Genomic DNA, 15,463 nt, shown 5'->3' on the forward strand with positions numbered 1-15,463 from the left:
ATTTTGGATACTAACCTTTTCTATCATTTGCAAATATCTTCTCCCATTCAGTAACTTGTCCTCTAGTTTTATCGGTGGTTTTCTTTGCTGTGCAGAAGCCTTTCATTTTGATGTAGTCCCAATAATTTATTTTTGCTGTTGTCTCCCTTGCCTCAGGGGACATATCTAGAAAGATGTTGTTGCAACCAGTGTCTGAGAAAGTACTGTCTGTGCTCTCTTCGAGGACTTTTTTGGTTTCAAGTCTCACATTTAGGTCTTTAATCCATTTTGAATTTTATTTTTGTGTGTAGTGTAAGAGAGTGGTCCAGTTTCATTCTTTTGGATGTACCTGTCCAGTTTTCCCAACACCAGTTTTTGAAGAGACTATCTTTTTCCCATTGTATATTCTTGCCTCCCTGCTTGTACATAAAATCATGGGTTTATTTCTGGATTCTCTCTTCTGTTCCGTTGATCTATTGTCTACTTTTCCGTCAGTACCATACTGTTTTGATTATTACAGCTTTGTGATATATCTTGAAATCTGGGATTGTGATACCTCCAATTTTGTTCTTTCTCAAGATTGCTTTGGCTATTTGGGGCCTTTTGTGGTACCATACATATTTTAGAATTATTTGTTCTAGTTCTGTGAAAAATGCTATTGGTGTTTTGATAGGGATTGCATTAAATCTGTAGATCATTTTGGGTATGGGACATTTTAAAATATTTGTTCTTCCATCAATAAGCATAGAATATTTTTCCATTCATGTTGTCTTCAATTTTTTTTCATCAGTGTTTTATAGTTTTCAGAATATAGGTCTTTCACTTCCTTGTTTAAGTTTATTCCTAAGTAGTTTGTTATTTTTGGTATAATTGTGAATGGGACTGTTTCTTAATTTCTTTTTCTGCTTCTTCATTATTAGTGTATAAAAATGCAGATTTCTGTATATTGATTTTGTATCCTGTGATTTTCCTGAACTCATTTATCAGTTCTAGTCTATTTTTGGTGGAGTCTTGAGGGTTTTCTGTATATATAGTATCATGTCACCTGCAAATAGTGAAAGTCTTACTTCTTCCTTACCCATTTGGATGCCATTTATTTCTTTGTCTTGTCTTATTCCTGGGGCTAGGACTTCCAGTGCTATGTTGAATACAAGTAGTGAGAATGGACATCCCTGTCTTGCTCTTGATCTTGGGGAAAAGCTTTTAGTTTTTCACCATTGAGTATGATTTTAGCTGTAGGTTTTTATATGGTCTTTATTACATTGAAATATGTTCCCTCTAAACCTACTTCGTTGAGAGTTTTTATCATGAATGGATATTGTACTTTGTCAAATGCTTTTCTGCATCTATTAAAATAATCATGTGCTTTTTATCCTTTCTCTTGTTGATGTGATGTATGATGTTAATTGATTTGTGAATATTGAATCACGTTTGCATCCTAGGAATAAATCCCACTTGATCACCGTGAATGATTTTTTAATGTATTGTTGGATTTGGTTGGCTATTATTTTGTTGAGGATTTTTGCATCTGTGTTCATCAGAGATATTGGCCTGTAGTTCTCTCTTTTTTTAAAAAGATTTTATTTATTTGCGATAGAGCAAGAGTGAGAGAGAGAGAGAGAGCACAAGCAGGGGGAGTGGGAGAGGGAGAAGCAGGCTCCCCGCCGAGCCAGGAGCCCGATGGGGGACTCGATCCCAGGACTCTGGGATCATGACCAGAGCTGAAGGCAGACGCTTAACTGACTGAGCCACCCAGGCGTCCTCTTTTTTTTTTTTTTTTTTTTTTAATGTCTTTACCTGGTTTTGGTATCAGGGTAATGCTGGCCTCACAGAATGAATTTGTGAATTTGGAAGCTTTCCTTCTAACTCTTCTTTAAATGTTCGGTAAAATTCACCTGTGAAGCCATCTGCTCCTGGACTTTTGTTTGTTGGGAGTTTTCTGAATGCTGATTCAATTTCATTCCTGGTAATCAGTCTGTTCAAGTTTTCTATTTCGTCCCGATTCAGTTTTGGGAGGTTATATGTTTCCAGGGATTTATCATTTCTTCTAGGTTGTTCAATTTGTTTGCATACAATTTTTCATAATATTCTCTTATAATCCTTCATATTTCTGTGGCGTTGGTTGTCCTTTCTCCTCTTTCCCTTCTGATTTTGTTTATTTGAGTCCTCTCTCTCTCTCTCTCTCTCTTTTATGAGTCTGGCTAAAGGTTTATCTATTTGGTTGATCTTTTCAAAGAACCAGCTCCTGGTTTCATTGATCTGCTCTATTGGGTTTTTTTTTAGGTTCTATTTCATTTATTTCTGCTCTAATCTTTATTATTTTCTTCCTTCCTATTTAGGTTTTGGGTTTTGTTTGTTCTTTTTCTAGCTTCTGTAGGTGTAAGTTTAGGTTGTTTCTTCAATATTTTTCTTACTTCTTGAGGTAGGCCTTGATTGCTATAAACTTCCCTCATAGAACAGCTTTTGCTGGATTCCAAAGTTTTTGGACCATTGTGTTTTCATTTTCATTTGTCTCCATGTATTTTTTAATTTCTTCTCTGATTTATTCCCTTAAAATTTTAAATCTTTGATTAAATGTGTATATTGGAAAACATTATGCAGTGTCAAGAGCATGAGCTCTGGAATCCAATTACCTAGTTTTAATCCTTCCTTATGATTTACTACCTACATGACACTGGGTAAACCTGTTATACTTCTAAAGCCTCAATGTCCTTATCTGTAAAATCAAAATGATGATGAAAGCATCTGCTTCATAGGGTTGTTGTGAGAATTAAATGAGATCATACTGCAGAAATGTTAGTATGGTACCTAACAGATTAATCCTTCAAATAATTTAGTTATGCTTATAGGAGACAATGAGGCTTTTTATTCAAAATAGCAACAATATAATGGGTATTCTCCCATGACCAAAGACAGGGACAGAGAACAGGTAGTAATGCCAACTGAGTAACTACAAATTGCCAAGTTCTTTGCCAGGCAGTTTATGGACATCATCTCATTTCCTTGCAGCAGATTTGTGAGGTAAGAATCATTATTTCCATTTTATAGATGGAGAAACTGAAGCTCAATAAAGTTAAGTAACTGAGATACCAAATAATCTGCAGAGTCAAGTTTGTCTAATTTCAAAGTCATATAGTTTTTCCTCACCTAAACAATGTTTTCCTTCTGGAGGAGGAAAGAAAATATATTTTAAGCCGCATCCCATTTAGGTTGGCTCCCAAATTATTTAACTGACACACATGTGAGTGTTTTCATCAGCTGTCAGTGTTTGCCTATGGTGCCCCTATGCCACTCAGTCTCTCCTCCCTGAAATGGCTGGTTGAGGAACACTTAGCCACTGCTGGTACCATGTCCTAACTGTCAGTCAGGAAGTTTGCATCAGCTCCCAAGATGGACAGGAGACTCCTGTTACTTTACGGAGCCAGATCTGAGGTTTTAGACAGGCGGGGAGGAGGAGGAGTCGGGACTGGGAAAGTCTAATGATTCCCCTCCTGATGTCTAGTGGTTCACATCTCTAAGATAGATACCAGGCTGTGAATTGTGCCTCCTCAGCTGATCCCCATTCTGGATCAGTATCCCTATGAGTAATTTCTCTCCTGATTCTGGCACTCTGGACTTTCTACTACCACTGACGGATTTTTATCTCTATAGAGGGAAAAAAGGGATGCCCAGGCCTTGGCTGTGAGTGCTCACTCCACTACCCTTTGCTGCCCTCTACTGACCATACCTGGAAATTACATTTAACCTTTCAGGCCCTTGGCCCAAATAGATACTACAGTGGGTGAAACCAGGCACACAAAATTTGAGGTGCACCAAAAAACTAAGTAAATAAGATATGATATTTTAATTTTAATGTAATATTTTAAAAAGTCAATTTTCAAAAAATACATGGTGAACAAAATACCTAAATGTGCCCTAAAATAGTACTACTAGCTTACTACTAGCTTACTTACTAGCTTAGTACTACTGCTTCAGCCATACCAGATTTCTTGCTCTTCCTTTAACTTGTTGCTGCTTCAGAGATTCAGATTTGCTATTCCTTCTGCTTGGAATATACTTTGCCCAGGTCTTCACATAGATTGTCATCTCTCATTCTTTAAGTCTGTATTCAAAGGTTGCCACCCCAAAAAGTCTTTCTTAATGAAACCAGAAGCTGTTTTTGTTTTTTTTTAAAGATCAACAAAATTATCAATTTTGTTGATAGACTTTTAACCAAATTCATCAAAAGAGAGAGAGGACTCAAATAAACAAGATCAGAATGAAAGTGGAGAAATAACAACCAACACCACAGAAATACAAAGGATTATAAGAATATTATGAGAAATGACATACCAATATATTAGACAACCTAGAAGAAATGGATAAATTTCTAGAAACATATAACCTCCCAAACTGAATCAGGAAGAAATGGAAAATTTGAATAGACTGATTACCAGCAATGAAATTGAATCAGTAACCAAAAAACTCCCAACAAACGAACGTTCAGGGCCAGATGGCTTCACAGGCAAATCCTAACAAACATTTAAAGAGTTAATACCTATGCTTCTCAAACTGTTCCAAAAAATAGAGGAAGAAAAGCTTCCAAATTCACTCGATGAAGCCAGTATTACCCTGATACCAAAACCAGATAAAGACACTACCAAAAATACAAAGAGAGCTACAAGCCAGTATCTCTGATGAACATAGATGCAAAGATCCTCAACAAAATATTAGCAAACAGAATCTAACAATGCATTAAACAAATCATTCACCACGATCAAATAGGCTTTATTCCTGGGATGCAAGGGTGGTTTAATATTCACAAATCAGTCAACATCATACATCACATCAACAAAGGAAGGATAAATCCCATGCAATAATTTCAACTGATGCAGACAAAGTGTGGGACAAAGTACAACAGCCGTTCAGGATAAAAACCCTCAACAAGTAGGTCTAGAGGGCACATACCCCTCTTCTCTCACAGTTTGAGGATTTCTTTAGTGGATTACTTGGATTTCTTTCTCTTTATTTTTTGCATATATATTACCAGATTTTGATTTGCGGTTACCATTAGGTTTACACGTAACATCTATACACATAATGCAGTCTTTATTAAGTTGATGGTTCCCCTTAAGTTTGAACTCATTCTCAAAGCACTAAATTTTTACTCCTCTCTCCCCACATTTTAGGTGTATGGTGACGTACTTTACATCCTTGTATTTTGTGACTCCTTTGACTAGTTTTTGTAGATATACTTGATTGTACTGCTTTTGTGCTTCTTATTCCTGCTTATGGTCTTTTCTTTTCACTCAAAGAATCTCCTTTAACGTTCCTTGTAAGGCTGGTTTAGCTGTGCTGAAGTTCTTTAACTTTTTTTGTCTGGGAAACTATTTATCTCTCCATTTATTCTGAATGATAGCCTTGCTGAATAGAATATTTAGTTGCAGGTTCTTTTCTTTCAGCACTTTGAATATATCATGTCACTCCCTTCCGGCCTGCAAAGTTTTTGCTGAAAATCAGCGGATGGCCTTATGGGGTTTCCCTTGTACGCAACTATTTTCTTTTCTCTTGCTGCTTCCAAAATTCTCTTTCCCACTCCTTTTTGCCATTTAAATTGCTGTGTGTCTTGGGGTGGACCTCCTTGGGTTGATTTTGTTGGGGGCCCTCTGTTCCTCTTAAATCTGGATTTCTGTTTCCTTCCCCAGATTTGGGAAGTTTTCAGCTGTTATATCTTTAAATACATTTTCTGCCCCCTCTTCTCTTTCTTCTGGGATCCTTATTATGCAATGTTATTATGCTTGATGGTGTTGTTGAGTTCCCTAAGTCTAGTTTCATTTTTTATTATTATTCTTTCTCCCTCTTTGTTCAGCTTGATTGCTTTCTGTTACTCTCCCCTCCAGGTCCCTGACTCATTCTTCTGCTTCCTCTAGTGTGCTTCCTCTTTTCCATCCAGTGTACTTTTAATTTCAGTTATTGAGTTTTTCATCTCTGATCGGTTCTTTTTTATGTTCTCTATCTCTTTGTTGAGAGTCTCATGGAGGTTCTCCACTCTTTTCTCACATTTAGTGAGTATCTCTATGACTATTACTTTAAATTCTCTATCAGGCATTTTACTTATCTCCATCTCATGTAGCTCTCTTGCTGTGATTTTGTGCTGTTCTTTTATTTGGGACATATTCCTCTATCTCTTTATTTTGTCTAATTCTCTGTTTCTTTTTTTTTTTTTTTTTTTTTTTTTTAAGATTTTTTATTTATTTATTTGACAGAGAGAGAGATAGCGAGAGCAGGAACGCAAGCAGGGGGAGTGGGAGAGGGAGAAGCAGGCTTCCCGCAGAGCAGGGAGCCCGATGTGGGACTCGATCCCAGGACCCTGGGATCATGACCTGAGCCGAAGGCAGACGCTTAACGACTGAGCCACCCAGGCGCCCTAATTCTCTGTTTCTTTGAGTTAGGAAAGTCAGCTACCTATCCTGCTCGTGAAGGTAGTGGCCTTATGAAGAAGAGCTCCTGCTGTGCCCTGCAGTGCAATGTCCCCTGTTGCCCAGAACCTGATGCTTCAGAGGCGTCTCCTATGTGTGTTGTATGTGCCCTACTGTTGTGGCTGACCTGTGTTTGTCTTTAGTCCAGTCATCTGCAATGGCTCTCTTTGTCTGTTGTGGGCAGGGTTTGGTCTCTGCGCCGTTAATAGGCCAGTCTGAGGCCCTCCTGGGCTTGAGTTTACTCAGATCAGCAGTTTGCCAGAGCTTCAGTCTCACTGAACTGCAGGGCACTTTCCCTGTGTGGTCCCCTGAGGAGCTTTTGTTGGGGGGTGGGGCCTGCAGTCAGACCATATGTCTGCCCCCAGCCCACTGCTGGGGCTGCAGACAAACTGGTGTATGTGGTTTTCTTGCCCTCTCCCCGGGGCAGGAGTCACTGTGGAGTGGTGCTGGCCCCTGTTAGGGCTGCTTGCACACTGCCAGGCTTGTGATGCGCCTTTGGGTGGACTCTTGCTGAGGGTGTGTTGAAGTGGGCAGGTCCGCAGGAGAATGCAGGGGTGAGGCATACAGTGTTAGCAAGCTAAGTGAAGAGTATTCATGCTGGATCCTGCAGTTGTCCAGATATTTAGACTGGGGGGCGGGGGAGGGAAATTGCACCCACCAGCTCTTTTGTTCTTGGAGAAATCTCCTAAAGATCCCTATACCCCCAGCACAAGTTGCAAGATCAGGAAATCAGTCTCCTTCCAGGTGTCTTTCAAACTGCTGCTTCTGTGCTGTATTTTGAGTCCATTCCTTGAAGCGTCATTAGAGTTCCTGGCACGATCCTTTTCATGAGGCTCTGAAACTGTCCTTCCTTATAGAAGACAGTGTTTGGCCTCTCTGCCTAATGTCAGAGTTTTTGGGCAAGCAGGAAAGGAAATTTTTACCTGTGGAGGATAAGGATGAATGACTGTGGTTGATTGTATCAGTAACCAACAACATCAGAATGGAGGAAAGTAAAATCCTCTTTTTGGATAGAATACACAAATGTTACATAAGGATTACATCAGTTTCCCTTTAGGATAGTAACATATTATGTATGATATATGAGTGCTTTTCTATAAAGTATATAATCTCTGAACTACATTAAATTAATAACATTTTTACCAGAATGTAACAACCAATGAGGGTGAAACTTGTCTGATTTCACAATTCTTCCCTTGTAGCTTTTATGATACTATTGAGCTAATTATGCAAGATGGAATATTAAATAAAGATTATTTCTAGTAGTGTTTCCTTTGTAGGGTAAGAAAAAAAGAAAACAAAATAGTTTAAAAAGACATCTTGAATTTGCTTATTCACTTACCTTTGATTTTCCTGAATTCTGTGGCTGGCTTTGAGAAGAGTCAAAAGCATTAGCAGAGGAGATTGGTCACTTGATCTTTAACATGGATGCGTAAGTACCTGAGAACAATGAGTGGTTGTAGCTTGGTTTCTTGGCAATTGAAATGACAGCACAAGATTTATAAATGAACAGAAGCAGAAATTAGGGTAACTGTAAGCAATCTTAGCTGTCTCCGAAGTAAGGAACTTCTGGGTTTTATTTGTTTTAAGTAATTGGGAGAAAACACAGTAGCATAAGCACAGAAAGCTAATCTGGTGAGAAAGAATCCCACCTAACTTGGCAGATTACACAAAAGGTGTAAATTATATAATATAGAATATATATCAATCACACATTATATGTGTACATTGTACATTAAGTTACATATAAGTATAAAATTATGGTCTAATATATAATTGAATATGTCTTTCATATATATAAATCTAATATATATTTATGTATATATTAGATATATATCATTAGATCTTAAACTTCTTATATATTATTTACTTATATAATCTAATGTATAATTTATATATTATATGTAATATATATAAAATATATAATATACATTTAAAATACAATATAAATATACAATATACCTACAAATACAAATATACAATATAAGATATGTAATATATATTTAATATATGCATATTAATTATGTATAAATAAATAAAGATATATGATAAACTTATGTCATTAATATATATCTTATTATATATTAGAGTATATATCATATGTATTATAAATTACATATATATTGCATATATTAAATATTTATCATTAGAACTTAAACTTCTTCAGAAAATAATTCTACCTTAAGATATATTTTTCCTGATATTACTATAGCTAATATTAATATACTAATTATATTACATATTAATTAATACAGTAAAAAAGTAGATATTAATAAGAATATGTAAGACATAAGATTGATATTATATAATATAAATACTCTTAATATATTAAGATATATATCTCATGATATCTAATATATAAATATATGTATACATACATGCATATGTGTATACACACATACATATACAAATCCAGAGAGACTATTGAATCTGTGTGAACCTAAGTTTTCACTATAAGAAGCTAGAAAAAAGGAAGCCTGTACCCAAAGTGGAATGAAGGAAATGATTACATTAGGAAAAGTTTAGTTAATATAGTCCAACTTCACTTATAAACATTAGAAACAAAAATGCTGAATAAGATGTCAAACCAAATCAAGTGATATGTGTGTATGTATATAAGTATATAAATATAATGTGAAAATGCTAAGTGTTGGTAAGGTAGGGAACACCTGGAAGTCTCATACACTGTTGCTTGGAATAGAAATTGATAAAACTACTTTGAACAACTTTTGGCAAGCTTTAATAAAATCATAAATCGAAAAAATAGGTCTAAACCAGAAAAGGCCCTAGTACTATATTTAATAACATTTTAATAATTCTCAAAACCATTACTCCAGGACCACCTGAAACTTTCCTCACATTTTTCTGAACTGAAATTCCTTGTTTACAACAACAAACATGTACTAAATGTCAGTCATCAATGAGAAATTGTCTAATGTGCTAGAAAGACACAATTATGAACATGACCTAGTTTTTGCCATAAAGGGATTTACAGATAACTTGGGGTGACAGACCTGAAATTACTAATAGAGCAGATATAAAAATACTAGATGTTTTTACAAAGTGTTATGATGAAAAATAAATGGGAAGTAAAAAATTGCTTCTGCTCAGAGAGGTATAGACAGAAAGTGCAGAGAATACTTGCCCAGACGGTGATGTTTAAATCACGCCCTGCAGGATGATTAGAAGTTTTCCTTGCAAACTTAGTTAAGGGGGAGATGCAGAGACAAGAAAGCGCGTAGTATGTTGGAAGGGTATGCGTAAATAGTCAAAGAAGAACCTGAGGAAGGATGGTGGGACTAAATTTCCTAACATATACGTTACAAAAAGAAGTAAAGCAGCTACTGTGACTTCCCAGTACCGCAAATTGCTTAAAATCTGTTGCTACAATAAATGATACGCATTTGCCAAAGTATATCATATCGCTACTTAAAATTCTACAGTTAGCACATATTACTAATATCACAAGAATATTGAATATTGAGTATCATAAGAAACTCCTATTATTTTCATTCAAAAGATTTAGGTCATTTTAACAAGAAGATAATTTTGGTGAGGGTAAAATGAAATCTGAAATGCTATGTATGTGTGTGTTTTCTATTCCTCATTACTTTGAGAAATTCACTGAATAAGAGTGTTTTTCTTTACTGATATTTTTAGAGGCAGTTAACCCTACCTGTTGGCTGTCGAAACAAGTCGATGAGCTTTTACAGTGAAAAAAAGATGTACTAAGATACATAAAAGCCCAATATATTGCTGATAAGCTTAATATCCTTAATTTTTTTTTTTTAAATTTCAGTTTTAAATTTGAATTCTTATTATACGTGGCAGATATCTACTTGTGCTCGCCTAAGCCCAAAGAGGTAATTTATAATAAGGGTACTCCGGTACGTTGAGAATCCGAGGAGATGTGAACAATCAAGCCTCAGGATGAGTAAAAGCAAGGAATGAGTAAGAGTTCTGTGGTGTCTTCATTCCAGTTGGCTCTCAGAAAGCCAAATGGCTAAGCCAGCCTGGCAGGGCTTTAGAACACAGCAGCGGGGGCCGACTGCCCACTCGGCATACACTCCTGGAAATATACCATTCGGGAATGATTCTTCCTCCAGATAGATATTCTGAAGAATTAAACATTGTGTTCCATACACAGGCGAATGAGTCTAAGGGTCTTACATACTCTATCTCACTAAACCTACACAACGTCTTTATCGTAGCGCTTGGCTATAAAGTGAAAGGTATGCAAAAATAGCACAGGCTGAGTTCAGGCACTTTCTTTATGTTTTGTTTGGGCAAATGTCTGACATACTGTTTGTCAGAAACAAAATGTAGAAGTTTCCAGGGAGCTGCCTTCAGTGGCTATAAAAAGATTAGCACAAGCATTGTATTAAATGTTAACTCTTAGCCAACTAAAGCGAGTGGCAAATGAGAAGAATGCTCCAGACTAGATTCTGTGGAGGTTATGGTGAAAGTCACCTCTCTGGAGAAATCCAAGTCCCTGTTTGAATTTTAATGCAGGCTTTCTCTTTGGTGGTGTAGCAGAAGGAGAGGGATTTGAGTCACTGAGGGAGGTAGGGCCTCCAGAGTCGCTCTTCTGGCCGGGGAGGTACAGGGAGAGAGAGAGAGAGAACTCGGAGGAGCTGAGGAAACAGCCAAAAGTTGCATGTGGGAAGCTGGCCTGAAGCGCTCCCCTAAGTACCGGCACAAGAGAGTAAGATTAAAAGGCTCGTGTTTCCCAAGGGCTCTGGAATGCCCAGAGGAGAGAACACTGTACTTCTAACACAGGCTGATAGTAGCTAATGATAATTGACGTTTTACTTATTATGTGCCCGGCCTCACCGAATATCCTCTTGCTTTATTTCACTTAATTTTCAAAATCTCCTAATAAGATCCTTTCACTCAATTTGCAGTTGAAGACATTGAGGCCTAGAGAAATTAAGCAACTTGCTCAAATAAGCGGGAGAATCAGAATTTGAACGTGGAGTCTGTGCTGTCGGGTCCCTGCCCGCCCTGTCACCAGATAGCCTCTCCGGAGCTAGAGAGTGGCAGATGTCCTGTATTAGCTGATACCTTGGAAGCTGATGGCAGAACAAGGAGCAAGCCACGGACAGGTGGCCTCACAGAAAGCCCCAGCTTTTGGACCATTTGAATTTACTCCGATACTCCCTATAAACAGATGTCAGCATAAAGACTAGAAGAGCAAATCCAGTCCCTTCATCGGTAGAGGTTTACCCAGAAGTGTACTAAGTGATGACAGTTTCTCGGGCAGCACCATACCTTGGTGGAGCCCTGATTTGGTACCGTGTTAAAGACGTGGCAGCTTTACCGGGGTTATGAATTCCGATTTCTTCTAAATGGTTAGCAGTTTAGCAGGTCATGTTTGCCAAACCCATCGAGGCTTTTCTTGCAGTTATAAGAGAGAGTGCCCAGCCCTTTTGCAAGTGGGAGTATTTTGCATTTGTATGCCATCTAAAATGAGATTAAAGCTATTTGTCCTTATTTCTCCTTTTATACGATAGACTTAGCAAGGATACTCATTATTCTGAGCATGCATGACAAAATTATTAATTGAAATTAAGTAAGTTAATTTATAATATTTATATAATTTATATATTATGACTTTAAACAAATATCTAATTAATGTGAATAATTATTAATTATAATTAACAAATTTAATGATAACAGAAGGTAATTAAAGGTAACTAACACCGTAGAACTGTGATTTCTCACATCCACATGTATTTTTTTCTTCTTTTGGGCATTTTTTAGTTCCCTACTTGTATTCTGGTCACTTATATACGTCCCCCACTGTATTTTTGGCACCATTCGTCAGGAACTATAGCTTCATTGTACATCCAGAATTTGTATCTCAGTGGTATTTTCCCCAGTTATGTCGAGTTAGTTTTCTGTTCCTCAAGCACACCACTTTTAAAGAATTTTGGAGATAATTATTTTATGTGTCTGAGTTTCCCTATCATAGCAATGCCTTCTGTTGCTTGTTTCTATTTCAGGGCTTTGTAAATTTGCTTTAGAGCAGGGTTTTCTAAACCAGACACTGTGCCACCTCCACAATTTTTGCCGAATATATCACCTGTACCATTATCTCATTAATATTTTCCTTAAGTAAATTCAGGACTTTATTTTTTTTAATATTTTATTTATTTATTTGACAGAGAGAGACACACAGAGAGAGGGAACACAAGCAGGGGGAGTGGGAGAGGGAGAAGCAGACTTCCCGCGGAGCAGGGAGCCCAATGCGGGGATCGATCCCAGGACCCCGGGATCATGACCAGAGCCGAAGGTGGACGCTTAACGACTGAGCCACCCAGGCGCCCCTAAGCTCAGGACTTTTATCTAAAATTTTATTTCTGAAGGAACTATGTAACTATTGCAAATGGGAAACCAGAACCCCTTGCTTTAAGTTGTAGAAAATTTATACACTGCCAACAAACTCTGGCTTTAGAGTCTTACCTGCCGCCCTTAAGTGAAATAAGGAGAGAGAGAGGGAGAGAGGAGCAATTACTGGGGAAGCATTAATCGGAGCACCAGATTAATGGCACTGGCACCAATCTGAGACTTTATCCTTGATGTAATAAAATTAATTACAAAGAAGTTTTAGAGGGAATAATTTTCTTATGGTCTAATGCTGTCATTACTGAATGCCACTTTGTTTACTACCCATAATCATCTCACTTACAGCCATGGACCACTTTGGGAACATTCCTTATAACATGGACCCCAAACAGAACACACATCAGACCTAAATTCCTAATTGTTCGATTTTTGACAAGTTAGTTAATTCCTTTCAGCTTGATTCCTCAGTGTGAAAAAGGGATAATACATTTATATTCAAGATCACTTTGAGGATTATATGAGGTAATGTTCACAATGTGTCTAATCCTGTGCCTGGAGTTTATTAAAAAACATTAATACCTTAGGGTGCCTGGGTGGCTCAATCAGTTAAGCGTCCAACTCTTGGTTTTGGCTCAGGTCATGATCTCAGGGTCATGAGATCAAGCCCTGGATCGGGCTCCATGCTGAACGTGGAGCCTACTTAAGATTTTCTCTCTCCCTCTCTCTGCCCCTTCCCCCCACGCGCATGTGCTTTCTCTCTCTCTCTAAAAAACAAAAACAGAAACAAACCAAAGCATAAATACCTACTGTGTGCCAAGCACACCTCTGGGGGCTCAGGATCTAGAAGAGCACATGACAGAGAAGGACTCTGCTTTCATGGAACTTACATTCTGTTGAGGGAAAAATTAACCATGAACAACTGAACAAAAGAGCAAGGTCATTCGAGGCAATATTGATAAAAGCTCTGAAGTAAATAAAATGAAGCACTATGAAGGAAGGTGACTGGTGTTTAGGGAATACTAATTTCCTTCCTAATTCTCAACTCTATATGGTTGGAATTCCATATATGTAGAAAAAGATGAAGGCTATTGAGAATATGCTTGTCAACTGCGATAAGCAAAGGGCAAAAGACGGAGAATGAATAACAATTGCAGTTTAAAACATAATTAAATACACGGCCCCAATTTTAAATGTCTGTACTGCTCTAAAACTTGCCTTCTTAAATTATGTGCTATAGAACATATGATCCTCTCTTAGAAACAGAGAACATTTCATTGTTCATGTCATGGAAATGAAATGCAGTTGGGGCTTTATCACTTACTTTTGTCATGGTTGTGCTTTTCAAAAAAACACAACTTCAGAACTTAATGTATTGTGTGTGATGAGCTTGATTTTAGGAAAGTTAAGAACATTCTGCCACAAAGTTCAGGCCCCTAAATATACTTTCAGTCAGCAAATTCTGATTTGGGCAGGGCTCGGAAGTCCGCGAGCTGATGATGACAGAATGGGAATAATTAGGTTTTGTACCTAAAACAAAGGATGGATTTATATGGAGAGAATCCGTTCTGAGATTTCTGAGACCTATTATCTGGCTTGTGAATGATAAATGAACTCATTTGAGGCATTGCAGATTGACTTTGGAGGGCCAGGAAAAAAGTTTTCCTCTTTTCCAATCCCTTCATCTCTTTGCTCCTCTAGTCATTTGCAATGACTTTGAATCCTGTTGCTCTTAACTGGACTCTGTTAACATCCTTCCGATGTCTAAATGACTTAATTACTGAAATTAAGAATTTGAAGAATCAGTTAAGAGTATCTAGTTGGAGACAGGATACCCAATTAGGAAGTACAGAAGGCAGCTACTCTGTTCCCAGCGTCCTTCATTTCAGTCCTAATTGAATTCTGCTTTTCCTTCTCAAGTAACAATAAATCTTTTGATCTCTGTGAAAGAAGCAAAGATCAAGCTGATCCTCAGAATGAATCTCCTCCTTCCTCCACTTCTTCAAAGATCTAGTTAAATTTGAGTTGCACTTATTTTTTTAAATGTTTTCCAATGCAATTACCAGTCACAAAAGAAAATTACTTTATTATCATAACTGAAAAACACCATTTCTTTTTTCTTCCAGCATTTTTTTTTTTTTTAAAGATTTTATTTATTTGACAGAGCGAGATACACAGCGAGAGAGAGAACACAAGCAGGGGAGTGGGAGAGGGAGAAGCAGGCTTCCCGCTGAGCAGGGAGCCCGATGCGGGGCTCGATCCCAGGACCCTGGGATCATGACCTGAGCCGAAGGCAGACGCTTAACGACTGAGCCACCCAGGCGCCACCTTCTTCCAGCATTTTTATGTTACATTTTAAATCAATGAAATTCATGTAAATTTAACTTTTCTCTCTGATAATTCATAGTAAGGGGCTTTCACAGTAATGCCACAAGTAGTTGCTTTTTATTTTCCTGTGTAAGAACCCCTACCACTAAAACAAGTCGTTCAGTGCTGTTCATAATCTACTTTAGAAACATAATGACTTTTATCTCCCAGGACAGCAATGAAGAATGTTTAACAGACTAGATGATGTAGCGGAGAAAGCTGTGGTCTATCTACTTCTGACCCCAGTATTTACTATTTGTCCTTCAGCAAGTGAAATCTGAATTCTGAATCCCAAATTCCATATCTGTAGAACA

Source organism: Halichoerus grypus, chromosome 3 (genome assembly GCF_964656455.1).
Source record: "Halichoerus grypus chromosome 3, mHalGry1.hap1.1, whole genome shotgun sequence".
Lineage (NCBI taxonomy): Eukaryota > Metazoa > Chordata > Mammalia > Carnivora > Phocidae > Halichoerus > Halichoerus grypus.